The following is an 18,643-nucleotide window of genomic DNA, read 5'->3' on the forward strand; positions in this document are numbered from 1 at the left end:
TGAGGACAACGGACAAGGGGCCAGCCAGCTGTTGTGATGTCTGGGGTGGGAGTGAGGTAACTCATTTAAAATATGAAAAAGTACTTTGGCATTTTCTTTCTTTTTTATTTCTGCAGAGTATACGTAACCCCCAAAATATCAGCTTAGCTTTTGGCCATCTTGAAGCTTGGGAAGATTAAGCCTGCTGGAAAAAAATCCTAAGGAGATTTCAAAGAGGAATTAGAGGTAGAATTAAACACGGTGAAGCAGCCCCAGCAAAGCTCCCAGACTAGACTGTACCTCCCCAGTGAAGGAAGAGCCCAGGTGCCCCAGCACTTCAGAGACCCAGAGGGCGACAGTCAACACAGAGGTCAGCCTGCCTGTGACATCTGCAGCTCTTACCCTCGAGATCGTCCAAGGAAGAAAGTCCACAACTTAATTATCCATCTAGTAATTTAGCATCCACAAGTTCTTCTGTCTCTCTGACCAAAGCCTTTTTTTGTTTTTTTTCCCTACCAAGACTGTATTTTTCCTAATAGTGCAGGAGAGAAAGCTTGTCCAGCCTTTGCCTGTGGAGCTGGCACTGGAGTGAGAGAGGCAGTCCCCAGTTAAAGGGAAGAAGATTGGAGGGAGGGTTGGGGCTCCCTGGCTGCTTCTTTGAAATCCTCTTGGTGAGTGAGGACGAGGAAAGGCGAGGGAGAAGGAGTGGTAGAGCAGGCTGGCATCTCAGGCCAAGTCCCCTGACAATGGGCAGGAGTCTGGAACCTGCAGCCTGTTACTTAATTATCTCTGAATGGTTTTTGTTCCTGGCTTTAAACATTTACCCCTATTGGGTTTTCACGGCTTCACACGCTCTCTATCTCCTTTTCTTTGCCGTTGCCGTGGCAACGACTCCAGGCATACAACTGCTCTCTGATTTTAAATAAAAGTTGAGGTTTCTCTCTCTCGCTTCCCTCCCAGCTCCTCCCTCCTTTTCTCTCCTAGGATGGATGAGGTTTCTCTCATCCTCTCCCTTCCTTTCACCTTCCTCTCTGCCCTGCTCTCCCCACCACCCAGCTCTGTTTCCTTATCATCACCTCCTTCTTTCATTTCCTCCTTCCACCTGCCTCTGCTCTAAGCCCTCTCCCCTACCATTGGGTTTCCTAGCTGGCCCTAATCCCCTGGTTGCCATGACAGCAAGAGTAGGCCCTTTAGGAGGGATGGGGGCAGAGGTTGAAGGATAAGGGCATGTTTGGGGAAGGTGGGGGGATCTGCCAGCAGTCCCAGGAGCAGTGTTACTCAAGATTCTCTGGGGACCACCACCTTCCTCTCTGGGCCTCAATTCCTCTAGCAATCAATGGAAAATAGATTCCTTATCTCACCATTTCCCCTCCACCCCCAACCAAGAAAGGACTTTTCGATCTGTGCAGTCAGGAATGGGGAGGAGAGGCAGGGAGGTCTGTGGAGGTGAAGCAGTGGTTTTCCAAACTGCTGGGAGGGGTGTGTGTGTGTGTGTGTGTGTGTGTGTGTGTGTGTGTGTATTGGATGGGGGGCAGGGCAGGGTGAAGGTAGAACTTCTAGTTCTAGTGTCTGCTCTGGGGCAGTGAGTCACTTACACTCCTGAGTCTTGGTTTTCATTGGTAACTTTTCAGGGGTTGGATTAAATCTGTGATTTTTCTGTACTCTGAGGTGCCCTAGTCTGTCAGAGCCGTCTCAGCAGCTATAGCTGGGGGGAAGGGGGGTGAGGGGAGGGGAGGGAGGTGTAGCAGGTGCCTGAGACCCAAAACAGTCCTGCTGTCTGGCACCACAGGGGACTGCTTTTATCTGCTTAAGGAAGAGAGTGGGTAGATCTCCCAGCAATCCTCATCCCAAACTTCGTTTCTAAAGGAAGTCAGGGCCTCCATTCACTCCCCGCTAGTGGATTGTCCAGGTGGCAGTCTTTGCCACCTGTCTGCTCCTTCCCTGGTTCCCCTGTAGGTAAGTTATGGTTTAGGTGGAAGCCTAATCATTTCTAAAATGAGCTAGATTTTCATACCATACTACCTAATTTGCTATTCCAAAAAAAGGGGGGGAATTTACTATAGGAGAATTATGTCACAGTATCCTGTTGTAGAACCTGACTAACCATGTGTTTATTTCCTTATGTTAACCTTTGTATTGATACTGACTTTTATTTGTGTTTATGGACAAAAATAGAAAGTATGATATTTGGGTTTTGCCCTGTCTTGCCCCCGAAAGTTAAATCAGAAGGCTGTGATTTCATTTTGTGAAATTCAACTTAGAGACTATTAATCTTTTGTTTCATTAATATGAACAACTTTGAGCAAACAACCATTTTAACAGCATTGCTGCTGATATCTAGTTAGCCATCCTTTTAAGGTAATAATGCAATAAAATGTCCTAGGGCTAATAAAAAATAAATAAATAAATAAATAAATGAGCTAGAGATTGAAATACTCTACTCACTCGTCCATGACATAAACCTCTTTCTCTTAATTTTATGATATGGGTCAAGGTTAAATACTTGGGGAAAGGGAAAATAAACAACAATCTGACATTTTAGAGAAAGCTATGGATTGGGAGTCAGAAGACTCGATTTCTAGGTCTAGCTCTTCCTCTCGTTGGTTCTGTGGTTCTCAATCAGTGTGATTTTATCCCAGGGGACACTTGGAAATGTCCGGAGACATTTTTTATTGTCACACCAGTGGGTGGGGTGTGCTACTGGTTTCTAGTGAGTAGAGGCCAGGGGTGCTGCTAAACAACCTACAGTCCACAGCAGCCCCCCGCGCCCCACCCCCGCACACAACAAAGGTTAGCTGTATCCATCTTGAGCGATTCATTTCCCCACTCAGAGCCTCACTTTCCTCGTTCATAGATTAGTACCTTATACTTAATCACTCATGTAACACACACTTCCTGAGTGCCTAGGCCAGGCACCGTTCTAGGCACGGACAGTGGGGTAGATGCAAGACCAAGAGAGAAGATCCCCTCGTCCCCAAAGACTTTTCATTAACATATTCACAGCTTGAAACGAAATTGTACAAGGTCACACAGAAAGTCAGGAAGGAAGCTGGAACCTGAACCCAGGTCTTCTGACTACAAATCCAGGGCTCTTCTCATTACTCCATACCAGAAAATGTTAGGGTTCAGATTAGCAATAAGAGCGAACATGTACCGCATACTTAAAGCATCTCAGGTAACATTTGCCAAGCATTCTACACAGATTATTTAATGTAATCTTTAACACCACCCTACGAAGCAGATGCCACTGTTCTTCTATACCAAGGTGAAGGGACTTGCACAACGGGGTCATGAACCCAAGCAGTCTGAACTCCAGATCCTGCTCTTTTACCCAGAAGGCAAAGAGTACTTCCGGGACCTCAGGCATCACCTAGTGAGCTCCTTGTTTTATGGCTGAATAAACCGAGGCCCCGAAAGAGCATGTGACTTGCCCAAGAAGAAACAGCCCAAGAAGAGTCAAGGCGAAAATCCAGGTCACCGGACTCACAGTCTAATATTAGATCTCATATACCCTGGAGCTCTCAATGTTTGTAATCTTACTGGGGGAAGGAAGTGGGAAGTGCATTATAAGAAACAAAGTCTGAACATCCCAGCATGGAAGTTTGAGGGAAAGAGGGTTTGGGTAACAGGGAGAAACAGCTAGTGGTCAGTAGAATGGAAAGAGCTGCCTCCAGATGGAGAAGGAGAGAGAGTCCGGGAGGCGGAGGCTGAGGGAGGAAGCTCAGAAAGAAGAAAAATGCTGAGCACACAGGGAGGGGCCAGGCGAGGAAAGGAGGAGGCTTCTGAGCATGGCAGGTGACAGGGTCTTCCCTGCCCTCCTCCTGCTTCTTTCCAGGCTAACCTCAGGCTCTGCTTCACTCTGTGCCTCACCATCCGTCACCTGGCCAGGCTGACGAGATTTCCTGATTCACTCCCTCACCTAAAACCCACTCTTGCCCCCCTGGCCAGGGAAAGAGCCTGGAATCCCCCCACCCACCAGTGTCCAGGGGCTTCGCCTGCTGCTTTTCCAGACAACAAGCCCCGACCCTGAGGGAGGGGGGCAAGAAGACAGGACGGCCCTTGAGAGAATCCTAAAGCAGCCAACGCAGAACACTGCACAGAGGAGGTGCCCGGGACCTGCCAGGCTCCCTCCCAGCTTCCCAGTTCCTTCTGGAGTTTCTTCCAGGCTCAGCTCATCTCTTCAAATCCACTTTACAAATGAGGAAAACAGGCCCAGAAGTTTCTCTGGGGGCCCTGACCCTCACCGAGGAGGCCCAGGCATGACTTATGAAAGAGGCTGAGGTTTGTTGTTTTTGTTTTGTTTTGAACAAAACATGATCCAGGGCCTTGGGGAACTTGCAATCTGGGAGAAAACTGAAAGGTCAGTGCTTTAAAACTGAGTATATGGTCTTCCCTGGTGGCGCAGTGGTTGAGGGTCCGCCTGCCGATGCAGGGGGCGGTCTGGGAGGATCGCACATGCCGTGGAGCGGCTGGCCCGTGAGCCATGGCCGCAGAGCCTGCGCTCCGCAACGCGAGAGGCCACAACAGTGAGAGGCCCGCGTACCAAAGAAAAAAAAAAAAAGAGTATAAACTGAGCTTGTGCAATGAGATAAAGGGAGGGTTAGTCAAGAAAGGCCCTTGGAGGAGGTAACCCTTCTGAGCACCAGCTGCAGGAGGTGAACGGGGCAGACCGAAATCCCTGGGCTCTGGCTCCTAGGAGAGCGCCCTGGTTTTCATTTTTTCCCTTCCCCCACGGCTCAGCTCTGGTCGGCCTCTGAGATGATTAAAACCAAAAGAATTTTAAATGCCTGGAATTCAATTTCACCACGGATGCCATTTGCTTATTTCCCCTCTCTCTCTCCCCTCCTTTCTTATAATTTCTCCTCTAGGGAGAGCTATCTGTTTACCTTACTCCTTTCTTCTGGCCCGGTTTGCTCTGGATGACCAATTCACTGTTTTCATCATCGCGGGGAGGAGGAGAGAGGGGGTTGGGTGTCTCAGGCAAAGGGGAGGGAGGATGGGAGGGTGGAGGGGCCTTGGTCTTGCTGGCTAAAGTTCCCAGAAAAAGAAAGGAGAAGAAATAGCTTTCAGGGAAAGAAATTTACCCAATGTTTATGTTCCCACAAGACTGCAAACCTTTTCACAGACCAAAGCTAAAGTTCAGGTTGAAGCCAGAGCACAAACTCTTATCAACATGGAGACACAAGAATCCACATTCTTGGGCTTCCCCGGTGGCACAGTGGTTGGGAGTCCGCCTGCCAATGCAGGGGACATGGGTTCGAGCCCTGGTCCGGGAAGATCCCACATGCTGCAGAGCACTAAGCCCGTGCGCCACAACTACTGAAGCCCGCACCCTAGAGCCTGTGCTCTGCAACAAGAGAAGCCACCGCAATGAGAAGCCCATGCACTGCAACGAAGAAGAGTGGCCCCCGCTCACCGCAACCATAGAAAAGCCCACGCGCAGCAATGACGACCCAACACAGCCAAAAAATAAAATAAAATAAAAAAATAAATTTATTTAAAAAAAAAAGAACCCACATCCTTGATCCAGGGTCTCCCACCTTCCCAGAGCGGGCGGGCTGGATCATCCCCATCCCCAGGACAGCAGTGTGTGTGTGTGTGTGTGTGTGTGTGTGTGTGTGGAGAAGGGCACTCCAGTTGTCCTCACCTAGAGTCCAGACCAGATCTGAAAAATGTATAAAACGTTCCACCCTGGTTCCTGAGCAAATAATGCTTCTCCTGGAGCACCCCAGCTGTGGCCCTCTGAAATCACTACCTCCGGCCTTGGCTGAAAAAGCAAATCAGAGAGATCCAGGGCTTCATTCAGGAAGAACAAGTCCTTTTTTTGAACTCCCACCGGATGGCAAAGAGTCGGAAAAGGCACAGCCAGAAAGAATCTTGGAGATTAACCTTCTCGTTTTATGATAAGAAAACAGGCCCAGGTCAGTGCATAAGGCCACTACTCCCTGACAGGCACAAACGGGGCTAAAATCCACAGCTAGACTCGAAATCCAGTGCTCCTTCCATATTGCCTCCTGAATATAGACTTTCCTATTGTAGTGCCTGGGAAACCAGAAGTTGAAAGTTGCAAGCCACGTGAGACTGGACACATTTAACCCTTTGGCACAGGGGCTCTGCTGCAGGCGGCAGGAGCACTGTGCATTGTGAGGATCAACGCTGCCTGGAGCTGGAAGCCAATAAGCTCTGAGCTGGAAGCAGCCCCAGCCAGAACAGACAACTTATTTGTGGAAAGAAAAATTGCACTGGGACAAAGTGACCTGGGTTGTCAAGGCTCAACAGCACATCCCAGAAGGAACACAGGGTAGAAATTTTGTGCCCTCCCTTACTGAGGAAGTCGAACAAAAAAGGACCCGCTTTCTGTCACCAGCTTTTAAAAAAATTAACTTGTTTTATGTGGTTTCTAAGGGCATGGGCTAGGTGCTTTTAAAAAAATTAACTTGTTTTATGTGGTTTCTAAGGGCATGGGCTAGGTGCTTTCATGCGTAGCGGTAATAACAATAGGAGTAGTGGTAGTAGCAACAGCTACCATTTGTTAAGCACCTGTCACACACCAGGTTTACATATACCACCTGTGGGCTTTTCAAGATTCCCATTTACCAATGAAGAAACAGACTCAGGTTATATGACGATTCCAAGGTCTCACAGCTAGTTAACAGCAAAAGTTAGTAGGATCCAATTTATTTCTTTCTCAAGATCAAGCACATTGTTCTAGGGTCATGAAAGAAAATTAAATATAGAGAGGGAAAACAATGGATGTTCCCTCATTCTCCACCACTTCCTGTGGACCAGCAGCCCAGGCCACAGAGACACTATGAAGAACAGTGGTGGGGACGTGAGTACATTCTAGAGCTTTGGGTTCCAGTCCAGCTCTGTGTCTAACCCTCTGGGTAAACTCTCCTGTCTCTCGAGCCTCTCAAATCCATCATCTGGACGTCTTCCTCTCTGTTTATTTTGGAGTTGGAAGCCCAAGGAAAGCCCCGAGGTCTGTGGTGATGCCAGGGCTGGCGGCCCAGTGGGAACAGAGCTTTCTCTCTGCCTCACCTCTTCTTCCTGAGCCACAGTTTTCCTCATCTCTGAAATGGGGATGATGAGCATATCGCCAGACCCCTGGCATAGCACCTACAAGGCGGAGGCGTGAGGAAGTGCTAGGCTTTCCCCTCTTCCTCCAATCACATTATTGAGTGGCCATCCCCTAGTCATGGCCGTGGGATTCAGCCCCAGGGTGTGTGCCCTGCTCTCCTCAAAAAAGAACAGTTCCCAGACCAAGACCTGGGTCCTGACTGGATGGTGGTCCTGTCCTTCCTTTCCCTGTCACCATTCTCACCCCAGCTTGCCTCACTTCCCAGCACATGGTCGAATGAACTTCACTTGGGACCATCTCTTGCTCCTCATTAAGCTTTCTGGCCACCAACCTATGCACATCTCCTGATGTACCCCATCCCACCCCCGGGGAGACCAAGGGAGCTGGCGAGTGGTGGACCAGGTGGGGCCTTCCCCAGGGAGCAGGGCCATACTCCCTGCCCACTGGCAGAGCCTCCTTGGGCCCTGCTGGGTTGACCAGGGGTTCTGGTCCCCATGCTCCCGCTTGGCACTCCTTGTTCCCGCCCCCCGGTGCTGCTGCCCGATGTCCTTTTCTTCTCCTCCCTTGTTCTCATGTACCCGATACCTGCTGCCCGCACCTCCCACCAGCATCTCCCTTCCCACTCTCCCCTTCTCTCCCGCTTCCTCCTCCCCTCCCCCCCTCTGCTGCTGGCTTGGAGCAGGAGGTTATGAAAATGAGCTTCCTGCCCAGGAGACTGTAATTATCTGCTAAGTGTGAAAGCCAGAGTGATTAATTAAGAGATAATAAAAAGAAAAGGAGGGTGAGAGGGGGGCCTCACGGCTTTGCTTTGATGATAGAACCTGAGGTGAGCCAAGCAATTAGGGGAATCTTTATCGAGAGTTAGCTATAATCCACAAATTATCAAGCACCAAATGCTCCAAGAGCAGGGCACATTTCACTCCTGCCGAGTGACAGACCGACAGACAGGGAAGGAGAGCAGGAGGAAGAGGCCTGGGGATCATCCGGCTGGGGGGCAGGGAGAAGCCTGGCGCAGCGGAGCGTGTGTCTGGGCTGGCGGACAGATTGTCCCGTGCCAGGCCACCAGGCAGCACTTCCAGGACCCCGGGCCATGGCTACCCTTGAAAAAGGGTAGCAACCTCCCCCCGACAAAGACACGCTGTCCCACAGGCAGGCTCCATGCTGGAGCCAACTTGGAACACCCCCGCTGTCTCCTCTAGGGGGACCAGAGGGCCAAGCTCATGTCTCCCCCCAGACACATCAGCTCCTCCTCTTCGAGGACTGACATTCTGCCCCGTCCTCCAGGCAGCAGGAGCTGCTTTGACACCATGACACCATTCCTCTCCCGGCCTGTGCGTGTGGGAGTGTGTCACACGGCCAGCGTGAACGTTGCAGGGGCCACGACTTGACGAGGCAACACCACAGCTCTCGGCTCTTGGAGCCTGCAGCCCACACTGCTCTAGCTGGGTAGCCCTCCCCCCGGCTCCCACTATTCTCCCATCCAGCCCTCCAGTAAGAGCCGTCTCTTCTACCTTCTTTTACACTGGGTCCTGCCCTACCAGTCCTTCCCACGGGGTTCCATTTTCCCCTTCTTGCCCCTTCCTGGAAACCTTCTACAACTGATCCCGCAGCTCCAGTACCTCTTTTTCCATCTTCTCCTGTGCTGATGTACAACAGGGTTCAAAATCCTCCTCTTATTTAGATGATCTTTCTGTGGGTGTAGACCCTGAGGAAGATGGGGAACCTATCTCCTCTATTATAATTAGCTAACTGATAGCAGAAATCAAGTCTCCACCCTCAAGTTCAAGCTTAGAGCTAAAAGTTTGCACTGATCTATACAGTCCAGGATGCTAGTCCATACTCCAACAGATCAGTAGAAGGCAGACACCCTAACCTCTCCTTTCTCTGCCCACACTGATGGCACTTGGGATCCACCCTGTCCACCCAGGCATGGTTGAGGACATCCCTGTGTGATTCCAAAAGGAAAATATTCCTGCTCTGAAGCTAGACCAGGGCCTGACTGTGGCATAGGCCTACCTCTGCCATCTCCCCTGCAGGCCCCACTTTCCTACAGGTACCAGGTGTAGCAGCAGATGCCAGGGCCTCTCTCAGCCTGGCCCCCATGGAGGGAGGAGAGGCCCTCAGGCCATCAGCCAGAGAGCGGCCCAGTGAAGAACACCAGAGCTCTCCAGCCTCCAGCTGCTCGGAGCCGCTGAGAAGGGGAAACTGAACAAGTAAAGGCATGTGACTCAGCCAGGTTCCTGGGAACACTATCCTTCTAGCCCTGACTGGGGACACTGGGAAGATAGCCTTGGCAGTTTGTTGGAAAGCAGATCTGACCCCTAAAGAGACAACCTGCTCTGTCTCAACTGGGGCGTCAGAGACAGTCTCACTTATGACCTCTCTGGGATTGCTTCTCTATCACAGGGAACTTTGCCTTGCAGTGAGAGAAATATGAACCTATTGGGGAAAATGTTATTTTTCCAGACAAAAAGAATACCGGACACTTATTCAGTTACAGTCTTAAGACAGGTTTTTTTTTTTTTTTCATGCAGGAGCAAGAAGGGTTCAGGTTAGACACAAAGAAGAACTTCCTGCTTGCCAGGGATTATTAGATATGAAAGTGAGTAGGCAGAGTGAACGAATGAAATTCCTTTCTCTTCAGAAAAAGGGCAAACATTGACGTGTTCAGGTTGATTCAAGTTAGTCCTACCTGACTAAAGAGAGAGATCTTGAGAGTCCAAAGATGTTAGGATTCTTCCAGAATCATCTCTCCATCTTCATTCCTGACCCCAGGCTCTATGTTCTAGGAAGAACACTCTGATTGATCCCACCTCCTTCTTTATTTACCCTGAAACCCCTCAGGATGGATGTGTGCAGTTTGCATATGTCCCCATTTGCACTTGGAGGTGGCTGAATGTGCATTCAGTTTTCTAGGGGAGGGGGGATAAGGGGAAGTAATGGGAGTTCCTGTGTCCCCTAGTGGACAGGATTCCCTAGATTTAAGAACTGAGCTTCCCCCATTGAATCAGAACTCTGAAGGCAGAAGCTCTCTCTTCCCAGGCCTGTGGATCTTCCTCTACAGCCTGAGGCTCTGCACACAGACAGAGAAGGTAGGGAGAGGATGAGTTAGCTCATCATGTTGCCTGAAAAACTAGTAGGTCTATGTGAGTGTGAGAAAATGACCTGCCCAGGGGTGGTCCTCCATTGCTCCCCCCAAATCATGCCCTTGGTTAGGCCTATGACCCACCTTCCTTCCCAAACCTCAATTTGCTCCTGACCAAATTTTCAAGCCAAAGTCAACAAGGTCTAGGCCCCGGCTAGCAGCTGTGCCAAAAATGCTTCCCCCCCAAAATTCCACCAGCTGAGAGCTGGATTGTGAGGACTCTTTTCATTAAAAAAAAAAAAAAAAAATTGAGTGGAAATGCCTGACTGGGTCAGGCATGGAGGAGTTTCCACCAACATACTGGCTAGTTGCTTTTCAACTTTGCAGCTGGCAGCTGTTGGCCTGAGTAAAGACTTGGTGGGGTGGAGTAAGGGCGGCTGGGAGCTTGGGAGGTGGCAAGAAGCAGGCTGGTCAGGTCGGGCTTGGGGCCGAAGACGGACACGCTGGCACCCACTGCCCCCTCTTCTGTCCCACAACCTGCTTCCCTAAAACAAACATATCGACACTCCTGAATCAACGATCCATCCGGGCTCTGTTACAAAACTCAGCTGGCTGAAAAGCGAATTCAGGTAAACGAATTCTATTTTCTCTTGCTTCCCATCAGAATGTTGAAGATCTATTTCCCTAGAAGAACACATCCTCTAACACTTCAGAGAGTGGTCCAAGAAGCAGCAGCATCGGCATCCCCTGGGAGCTTGGTGCCAATGCATAAACTCCACCTGAGGACGTCCCTCGTGGCGCAGTGGTTAAGAATCTGCCTGCCAATGCAGGGGACATGGGTTCGAGCCCTGGTCCGGGACGATCCCACATGCCGTGGAGCAACTAAGCCTGTGAGCCACAACTACTGAGCCTGCATGCCACAACTAGTGAAGCCTGTGCGCACCTAGACCCCATGCTTGGCAACAAGAGAAGCCACCGCAATGAGAAGCCCACACACTGCAACAAAGAGCAGCCCCGGCTCCCCGAATCTAGAGAAAGCCAGTGCGCAGCAACAGAGACCCAATGCAGCCAAAAATAAGATAAATAAATAAAGTTAAAATAAATAAATAAATAAAATTGCAAAAACATAAACAACTCCACCTGACCCCAGATCTCACACATCAGAATCTGCACTTTTTAACTAGATTCCCCAGGTGCTTCACAAGCTTGTTAAAGTTTGAGAATCATTGTTCTAACACATGGAGCTGAAATCTTATTGAGCGACAAACCTTCGGGTCATGCTTACTGTGCGTTGCCAGATGCTTTCCCAGGGCTTCAGGTAAGAGGTAAGTGGCTATGGTTGCTATCACTGCATTTAACGCTGAGGAGACTAAGGCTCACGAAGATGAAGAGACCACTGAATCTTCAGAGCCAGGACTCAGACCTAACTCTAAAGCAGGGTGCTTTCCATTAGGCTTTGCTGCCACCTCAGAAGTCCCACCGCACGGCATTCCAGAAACCATAAATTCAGGGATTACCAACATCACTGGCACAGTTCACAGAGACTTACCTGTCTCTGCACCATTATTTGTTCTTCACTCATCCTACTGTCTGCTTTCCTCACATCTGCCTTGGACTATAAGCTGTAAAAAGCCGGCACTGTGCAATATGATTTACTGAATACCAGCTGTGTTCCAAATCCCATTTCTTAACACAGATTCCTTCATTCAGTCCTCATAGCAACCCTCTGAGGGAGGTATGACTGTCTCCATTTTATAGATGAGAAAACTGAGGCTCTAGTGAAATGACTTGGTCTGATCACACGGGCAGCAGCCCCTCTGGGCAAGTCTGGCTTTCCCATAGGCCCTCTGGTAAGGAGGTCCCAGGGCACTTGAGGGGTTATCCAACTCCAAAGGTGTGTTGAAAGAGACTAGTCTTATGACATGACCCTGGTATGAAACCAAAGGCAACGTGCACAAACCAAACCCCTTACATACAGGCTTTACAGGCTCCCCTCTCAATTTTCTGCACAAATAGAGAGCAGCAGCAGTGCAGGTAATCCAGAAGTCATTTTAACTTAGCTTTGCAATGCATTAGATGTTTGGTGTTTTTTTTGCCAAGTCATATTTTACTTTCTAATTATATTTGGCTCAAACGGACATTAAAATGAATTTGTATTCTCACTTCACCCACGGCCTGGTAAGCGAAGAATTCCAGATGTGTGCAGGGTGATAGGCACATTAGTCTAGGATCAAACATCATCCAGGCAGTAGATGACTTGGGGGTGGAGGCTGGAGAGTTGATAGCGCTGGTAGTAGGAGTATGTGTGTGGGAGAGGTGGGCAAAGAGGGAGCGGGCTGCAGGGCCCTCTGGGAGTCCCCCCATCCCATCTCAGTGAGATCAAGCTAGTAGATTTCCAGGGAGGTAGGGACTGAGGCATAGAGCAGCATGTCAATTGCTCAGGGTTTGGGATTAAAACCCAGGAGTCCACTGGATGACTAGGGAATCAAGATGAAGAAAACCCCAACTTCTCTCTGGGAAAGAGAGAAGAGTTGCCAGCCTGCCTTCTCCCTCTCCCTTGTCTCTCTCTCTCTCTCTCTCTGCCCCCATCTGCCCATCTCAGCTTCCTTCCTTTTAATAACCTCCCAGTTAAGAGAGTCGAATGGTAAGAGCAGTTAAAAGCACCTCATGGCTTGACAATGCTGGGTAATGGAGCGAGCAGGGCCCCAGGCTGTTCCTGGGAGAATTCAGGAAGGAGGGGGAAAAAAAAAAAGAAAAGAAAAAAAACTCAGCTAAGCTGATTACAAGGACAAAGTTAATTTAGAAATCAGCTCAATTGGGTGGGAGCGGGGGTGGGGAGTAGGGAACTGGACACAGGAGGTTGGAGATTTGGGGAAAGGGCGCTTTATATAAACTGCCTTTGTTCCTGGAAATTCATAATCCTTGGGAGGGACCTTGCTCACTCCTTCGGATTCCTCAGCTCCTTCCATCCGGAGCAGGGGGCACAATCAGGGATTGTCCAGAGCCGGGATATCTTGAGTGGCGCTGCATTCCAGAGGCTCCAGAGCAGCCCCAGAGCCTCACATCTGTGGCTGTGCCCTCCCCCTGCCAGGCTGCCTCCTCCACTCCCCCCTCTAGACTTCAGCATTTTTCACATACCTCTCTTCTAACATTTATCTTATAGTATTGTCAATATGTGTTTATACGTCCTTCTCCCACACCCGCCCCAGAGTGCCTCAAGGACAGGGACGAAATCTCACTTACCTTTGTACCTCCGGTGCCTAGTTGAGTGCGCGGCCCAGCCCAGCCATTAAAAACACACTGGCTTAGTTGGACACAGGCACTCACCACCCCAGCAGGAATCTTCTTCAAAGGTTTCCATTTGAAAAACCAGAGGTGGCTTCCTTGCAGAGGTTTTAAGAATCTCTAGGCTCAACCCCCAAGTGCACACACATATCTGGCCACTGACCAGAGGAAACGGCCCAGGATTGACCCTGCAGGGACTAAATCCGGATTGGCCCTCTGATGGAACCAGGTGGTTCCCCTAGACTCTGGGCAGTGCAGACCCAGCCTAAACTCCCAGGGAACATGTGACAAAGAGCCTAGGTATCCACCAAGCTGCAGGGCTCTCCATTGAACTCTGTCTCCGGGCATCTTTATCATATTCCTGAGGATTCCCAGAGAAAAAAGATCTTCTCATCGTTCCAAAGCCTCCCCAACTCAGGTCACAGATCTGAGACTTCCCAAGGCAGAACTGATTTTCTCTAAGGTTTTCTGCTCACTTCTGCCTGGTCAAACTCTGATCATCTGCCCATTTCACCTTTTTTTTTTTTTTTTTTTTTCCAATTGAATGGGCTGCAGATCTCTATGGCAGCAGAAGGGGAGTTTAAGAGGAGAGGAGGGTTTGGTGGGGAATGAGGTAGGGGTCACACGGGTTTTTAACACTTCCTGTGCTTCAAAAACAGAAATCCCTGGCTCCCCACTTCTTACAGGACAGTCTCTGGCCTGGTTTTTCAAGGCCTCCTTGGGTCAGGCCCCAGTCTACTGTTCTGGATCACCTCCATTATTTTGCCCTGACCCAAATCCTCAGCTGCCACCAGCCTCAATGGACCCCGCACATTCCGGTAGCCACACCTTGACTCGGGAAGTTCAGTCGGTCTGGTAATGCTCTCCCACTTCCTGCCACAGCCACATCCTGTCCATCCTTAGACCCACTTCCTCCATGGAGCCTTTCCTGGCCTCTTCAGCCCACAGCAAACTCCCCAGCTCTGACTGTGCACACTGCTATCCTGACACCAACTACACCCAGCCTAGCATTACCTGGAATCTTTGCATATGTATGCACATCTTAGCTTCTTGGAGGGAAGGGACCATACAATTTTGTGGGGGATTTTTATTCCCCATATTCCCTACCAGTATGTTTTATATATAGAAATATACATTTGCTGAGTTGAAAAAAAAAAATTAATTCTCCCCATTTTATGCAAGAGTAAACTGAGACCTACTGAAACGAAGTAATTTTTGCACCGAAATCACAAAGTGAGACCCTTAAAGGCAAGGACAGTATTTTATTCTTTTTGCAACACTGGTGCCTGGCACATAGTATAAGTACACAACACATTTCTGTGGGATGAAGGGACTGAGTCCTTACTCTCTTCCCACACATCTTCCAGTGTGGATGAACTCATATTGCTTCAGAAGGAAATAAGAGGCAGAGCAGAAAAGCATCAAAGGGCCAGTCTGGAAGAGGAATGTATGATTCCTACTCTGGCCTGGAGTGGGGCAGCCTCCAGGGACTACCCTCCAGGCACAGAGTACTCAGGTTCCTGCTGTCCCTTCCAACCTCAAAACCCAGTCCCCGTGGCCTTCTGGGAGATTCTCCCATCACCTTCCCAGAGCCAGACCTCCAGAGGAATGAAGCAGCAGCAGCATCTCCTGGGAAACTAATGGAATTTGCTAGGGAGTTCTAGAGGGTTCCACCCTGGATTTAAGACCCTTAATCCTGAGGAGGCTGGCTGGCTACAGGGCCCATTTAGTTCAATATGATGCCAATTTTGTTAAATGGACTCAAGGAGGGCAGAGAGGAATGCGGCTTCAGCTCCCAGAGGCTACAGAGGTTAATAAAAGTTGCTGGAGAAATTAAACGTGGAGGGGGAGAAACTGGGAGTTTGGAGAGAGCTGATGGGGGGTGTGGGAGAGTGGGATGGAAAAAGAAAGAAAAATGTGATCTTTGGCAATGTCTGGGAGCTAGAGCAGCTTTCATCCTGGGAGCTCAAAGAACTCTATCAGGTTGCATTGTCTGTGAATCAGTAGTGGGAAAGTGTAAGAGCTGGGGTTGCAGGATGGAGAGAGACCAGTCACAGAATGAGGAACCCAAGCGTTCTAACTTTCTTAACCTTGTAGTGTGTATATCTTCAGAGCATGCGAGACAAGACAAAAAGCAGTGCCTTCAAAGACACTTCAAAGGATGGCTGCCATAGCTGGAAGGGGAATGGTACACAGAAACATGGCAGTGTTGCTCTGGTGAATGGAAGGACCAGGGGAAAGCCAGAGATATCTGTCCATAGGTATATGGGGATGAGAAATGGCTGCATGTGTGAGTGCACAGGAGGCCATGTGGGAATCTATGTGCGTGCATGTGGGCACACACACTGTGCAGTGGGACTTGCATGCAGCAGCAATGTGGAAGAGGTGGATATGCCCATCTTCAGGGGCTTCCTTCTGGGAATCATTCCGGCCCCCCCACTCCAACTTCCCTGCTTGGGATCTAGTCCTGGCTCTGTCACTTCTTAGATGTATCACGTTGGCCTATCTGCTTAACATCTTTGAGTCTCTCTTTGTCCACCCACAAAATGGGGATAATGACTCCTGCATTTAACAGATTATTGTTGGTATTAAATGAGTTACTAATGCACGTAAAACACAAAGCACGTCCTCCACAAAAGTGAACGGCCTTCTCTCTCACTTGGAATGAACTCATTCTGTTTCCTGACTCCTGAGACAGCCTCTCCTTGATGCTGCATTTCAGCATCGAGGACCAAGGACGTGGCAGCCTCTTTCTCCTGCACCGCTGACCACTGCCTCCTCCACCCCCTACACCAGCCCTTTCCAGGTCAAAGCATCCTCCAGGACATGGCCAAGTAAAGTGGTCTAGAGGCCTTGAAAAGAAACCAGGCAGGAGATGGTAGGTCGGGAAGGGGCACAGCTTTCTCAGCCCTGGACACATGGAGAGGAATTTTCCTACCCTTAGCTGGAAACAGTCCCCCAAAATTGGGGTGACAGAGGAACTGGCCCCCTATCCCTTCCCTCCAGCCCAGCCTCCCCCTTAGCAAGTCATTTCAACTCTCTAGGGCTCTGTTTTCTCATCTGTTAAATGGAGAAGTAATAACTACACTGTCTGTATCACAGGACGATCACAATATCTCTATTAAATGAGATTGTACATGTGAAAAAGTTGCTAAAATTGGAAAGTACTATACAAGTACAAAGTTAAAAAGACTCTACAGGTGGGAAGAAAGGGGGCTTTACTAACCTCCTTCTCCTGACAGACAAGGAGTTCCCATCCCCACTGAATAAAACAGATGATCATCAGAGCAAGGCAGCAAGACGGATATGCGCTAGGTGTGATGGGCTGAGCCCTGGGGGAGAAGGCTGAGCAAGGCACCAGGAGGAGCCTGTCCATCACCGTGGGGAAGAGGAGAAGGAAGAAGGCCTCTTCTCCCCTCCACAGCTGCCTCAGCGGAAAGGAGGCACTTGCACCGGTGGCTCTGACGCGGAGGAAGCCTGGCTTTGTAGTAAGACAAAGAGTTTAAATCTGGGATCTAATACCCCAGGGATGGCCTTAAGCAAGTTAATTAAACTCAGCTTTTGTCTCCTCATCTATAAAATAGGGGTAATGTTATCTCCACAAGGTTGTTGTTAAAAGGAATAAAGAATGATGAATGTGAAGAGCACACAGTAGGGACTCAAGAAGAAGTAATTTTTTTTTTTTTTTGTGGTAACGAGGGCCTCTCACTGCTGTGGCCTCCCCTGGGCAGCTCCTACCCTGGGCCAGCCTGTCATCCCACATTGCTCTGATTAGCTATAATCTTTCTGTTTCAATTTCTCCTCCCTGAGACTGGGGAGCGAGAAAATCTCCCAGAAAATGAATAAATATTTCAATTTTCGGCACAATCAGTCTGAGGAGCCAGCGCATGTTGGAAACAGGGGGAAGGATAATGGTTTTCATTTAGATAAGATACAGAAAATTATTTAGTGAAAAATGAAGATTGATGAAACCCATTGAAATTCTTTAAAACGTGATTTTTATTTCTCTGCCTAGGCTGAACGTCCCCTTCCCCTCTCCTCTCCACTCCCCTCAATTCAACTGCCTTCTCCTCCCACCTTCTCCCCACCTCCCCACCACCCTCCCTCAAGCCCCTGGCAATCCTCCCCCTTGGTTTCCCCTACCACTGCCCCAAGTCCCTGCCTACAACTCTTTCTTCCTAAGGATGGAGACTGAGGAGAGAGGTCCTGCCGCCTTCCCCCCACCCTGAAGAGCCCCAGATCCCCACTCCTTCCCACCCTGCCTCCTCCCCAGTCCTTGCTCACCTTCCCAGGAACACTCAGGAGTGACTTTCTCTCCCCTCTGTTCTATCCTCTCCCTTTTATTTCCCTTTGGTAACCCCTCCCCCCATCCCAAATACTCTTGCACACTTTCATCAGGTCTTGCTTTCACCCACGCTGGAGGATGGGCATTGAGAGCTCAGCTACCCCCTAAACCCTCCCCCCCTTTCCAAAGGGAGAAAGGCACACACACTTCAATCCACATTCCTCTCCTGTTTGCTAACTGCAGCTTTTGTTCCTTGAAGCTCGTTTGTATCCACGTTGCTGACACATGAGGGCTGCGGGGAAAGGGGCAGACAGAAGCTTGCGCCCAATGCATATCAGTACAGACCCAGCTGACCCCTCCCCCACCACGGTGGGCCCTCCCCCATCTCCCCCTTTTCTAGCAGCCCGGCTGAACAAAGTCAGAACTTAAGTCATCTTCCCAACTTTCTGCCAAGTGGCTGGCTTGGCCTGCCAACCCCAGGGCCAGGCCTCCTTTCCCCCAGCGCCACTTCTCACACCATGGATGTGCACGCTTCCCAAATCCTAAGTGTGTGCGTTGGGGGAGGTGGTCGGGGGGGGGCATGGATGCCCTATGGGGAATGATGGATCGACAGACCCGCCCCCAGCAACTCAGCCAGGCTTTGGCTTTGGAGCCAGGGAGGCGCCTGGCCAGGATTGGAGGGGAGGGGTCCAGCATAACACCCCACCCCTAAACACACACACACACACACACACACACACACACACCGGGCCGGAAGGGAACTGAGAGCAGGGCAATGCCTGAGGGTGCTCTGTCCAAGCTAAATTCCCCCTTCCCTGATTCCCACCCCGCCCGAAAAAAAGGAGACCACCTCCTCCATTTTGTTGTCTGTCTGTACATCTCCATAAGTGTCTGCCTATATGAATATCTGTTTAAGTTTCTTTGTTTG

General features: G+C 49.8%; 1 long non-coding RNA gene across 3 annotated transcripts in view; it reads left to right on the top strand.

Moving 5' to 3' along the window:
- The window catches only part of LOC136794529 (uncharacterized), a 38,416-nt gene extending 35,983 nt beyond the window's left edge, over positions 1-2,433 (top strand). For all 3 annotated transcript variants that reach the window (XR_010841476.1, XR_010841478.1, XR_010841479.1), the window contains one exon: positions 117-2,433. This is a non-coding gene — a long non-coding RNA (uncharacterized lncRNA). The remainder of the gene's footprint in view (positions 1-116) is intronic.
- Positions 2,434-18,643: the final 16,210 nt, after the last annotated feature.

This window comes from Kogia breviceps, chromosome 1, assembly GCF_026419965.1.
Source record: "Kogia breviceps isolate mKogBre1 chromosome 1, mKogBre1 haplotype 1, whole genome shotgun sequence".
NCBI classification, from domain to species: domain Eukaryota; kingdom Metazoa; phylum Chordata; class Mammalia; order Artiodactyla; family Physeteridae; genus Kogia; species Kogia breviceps.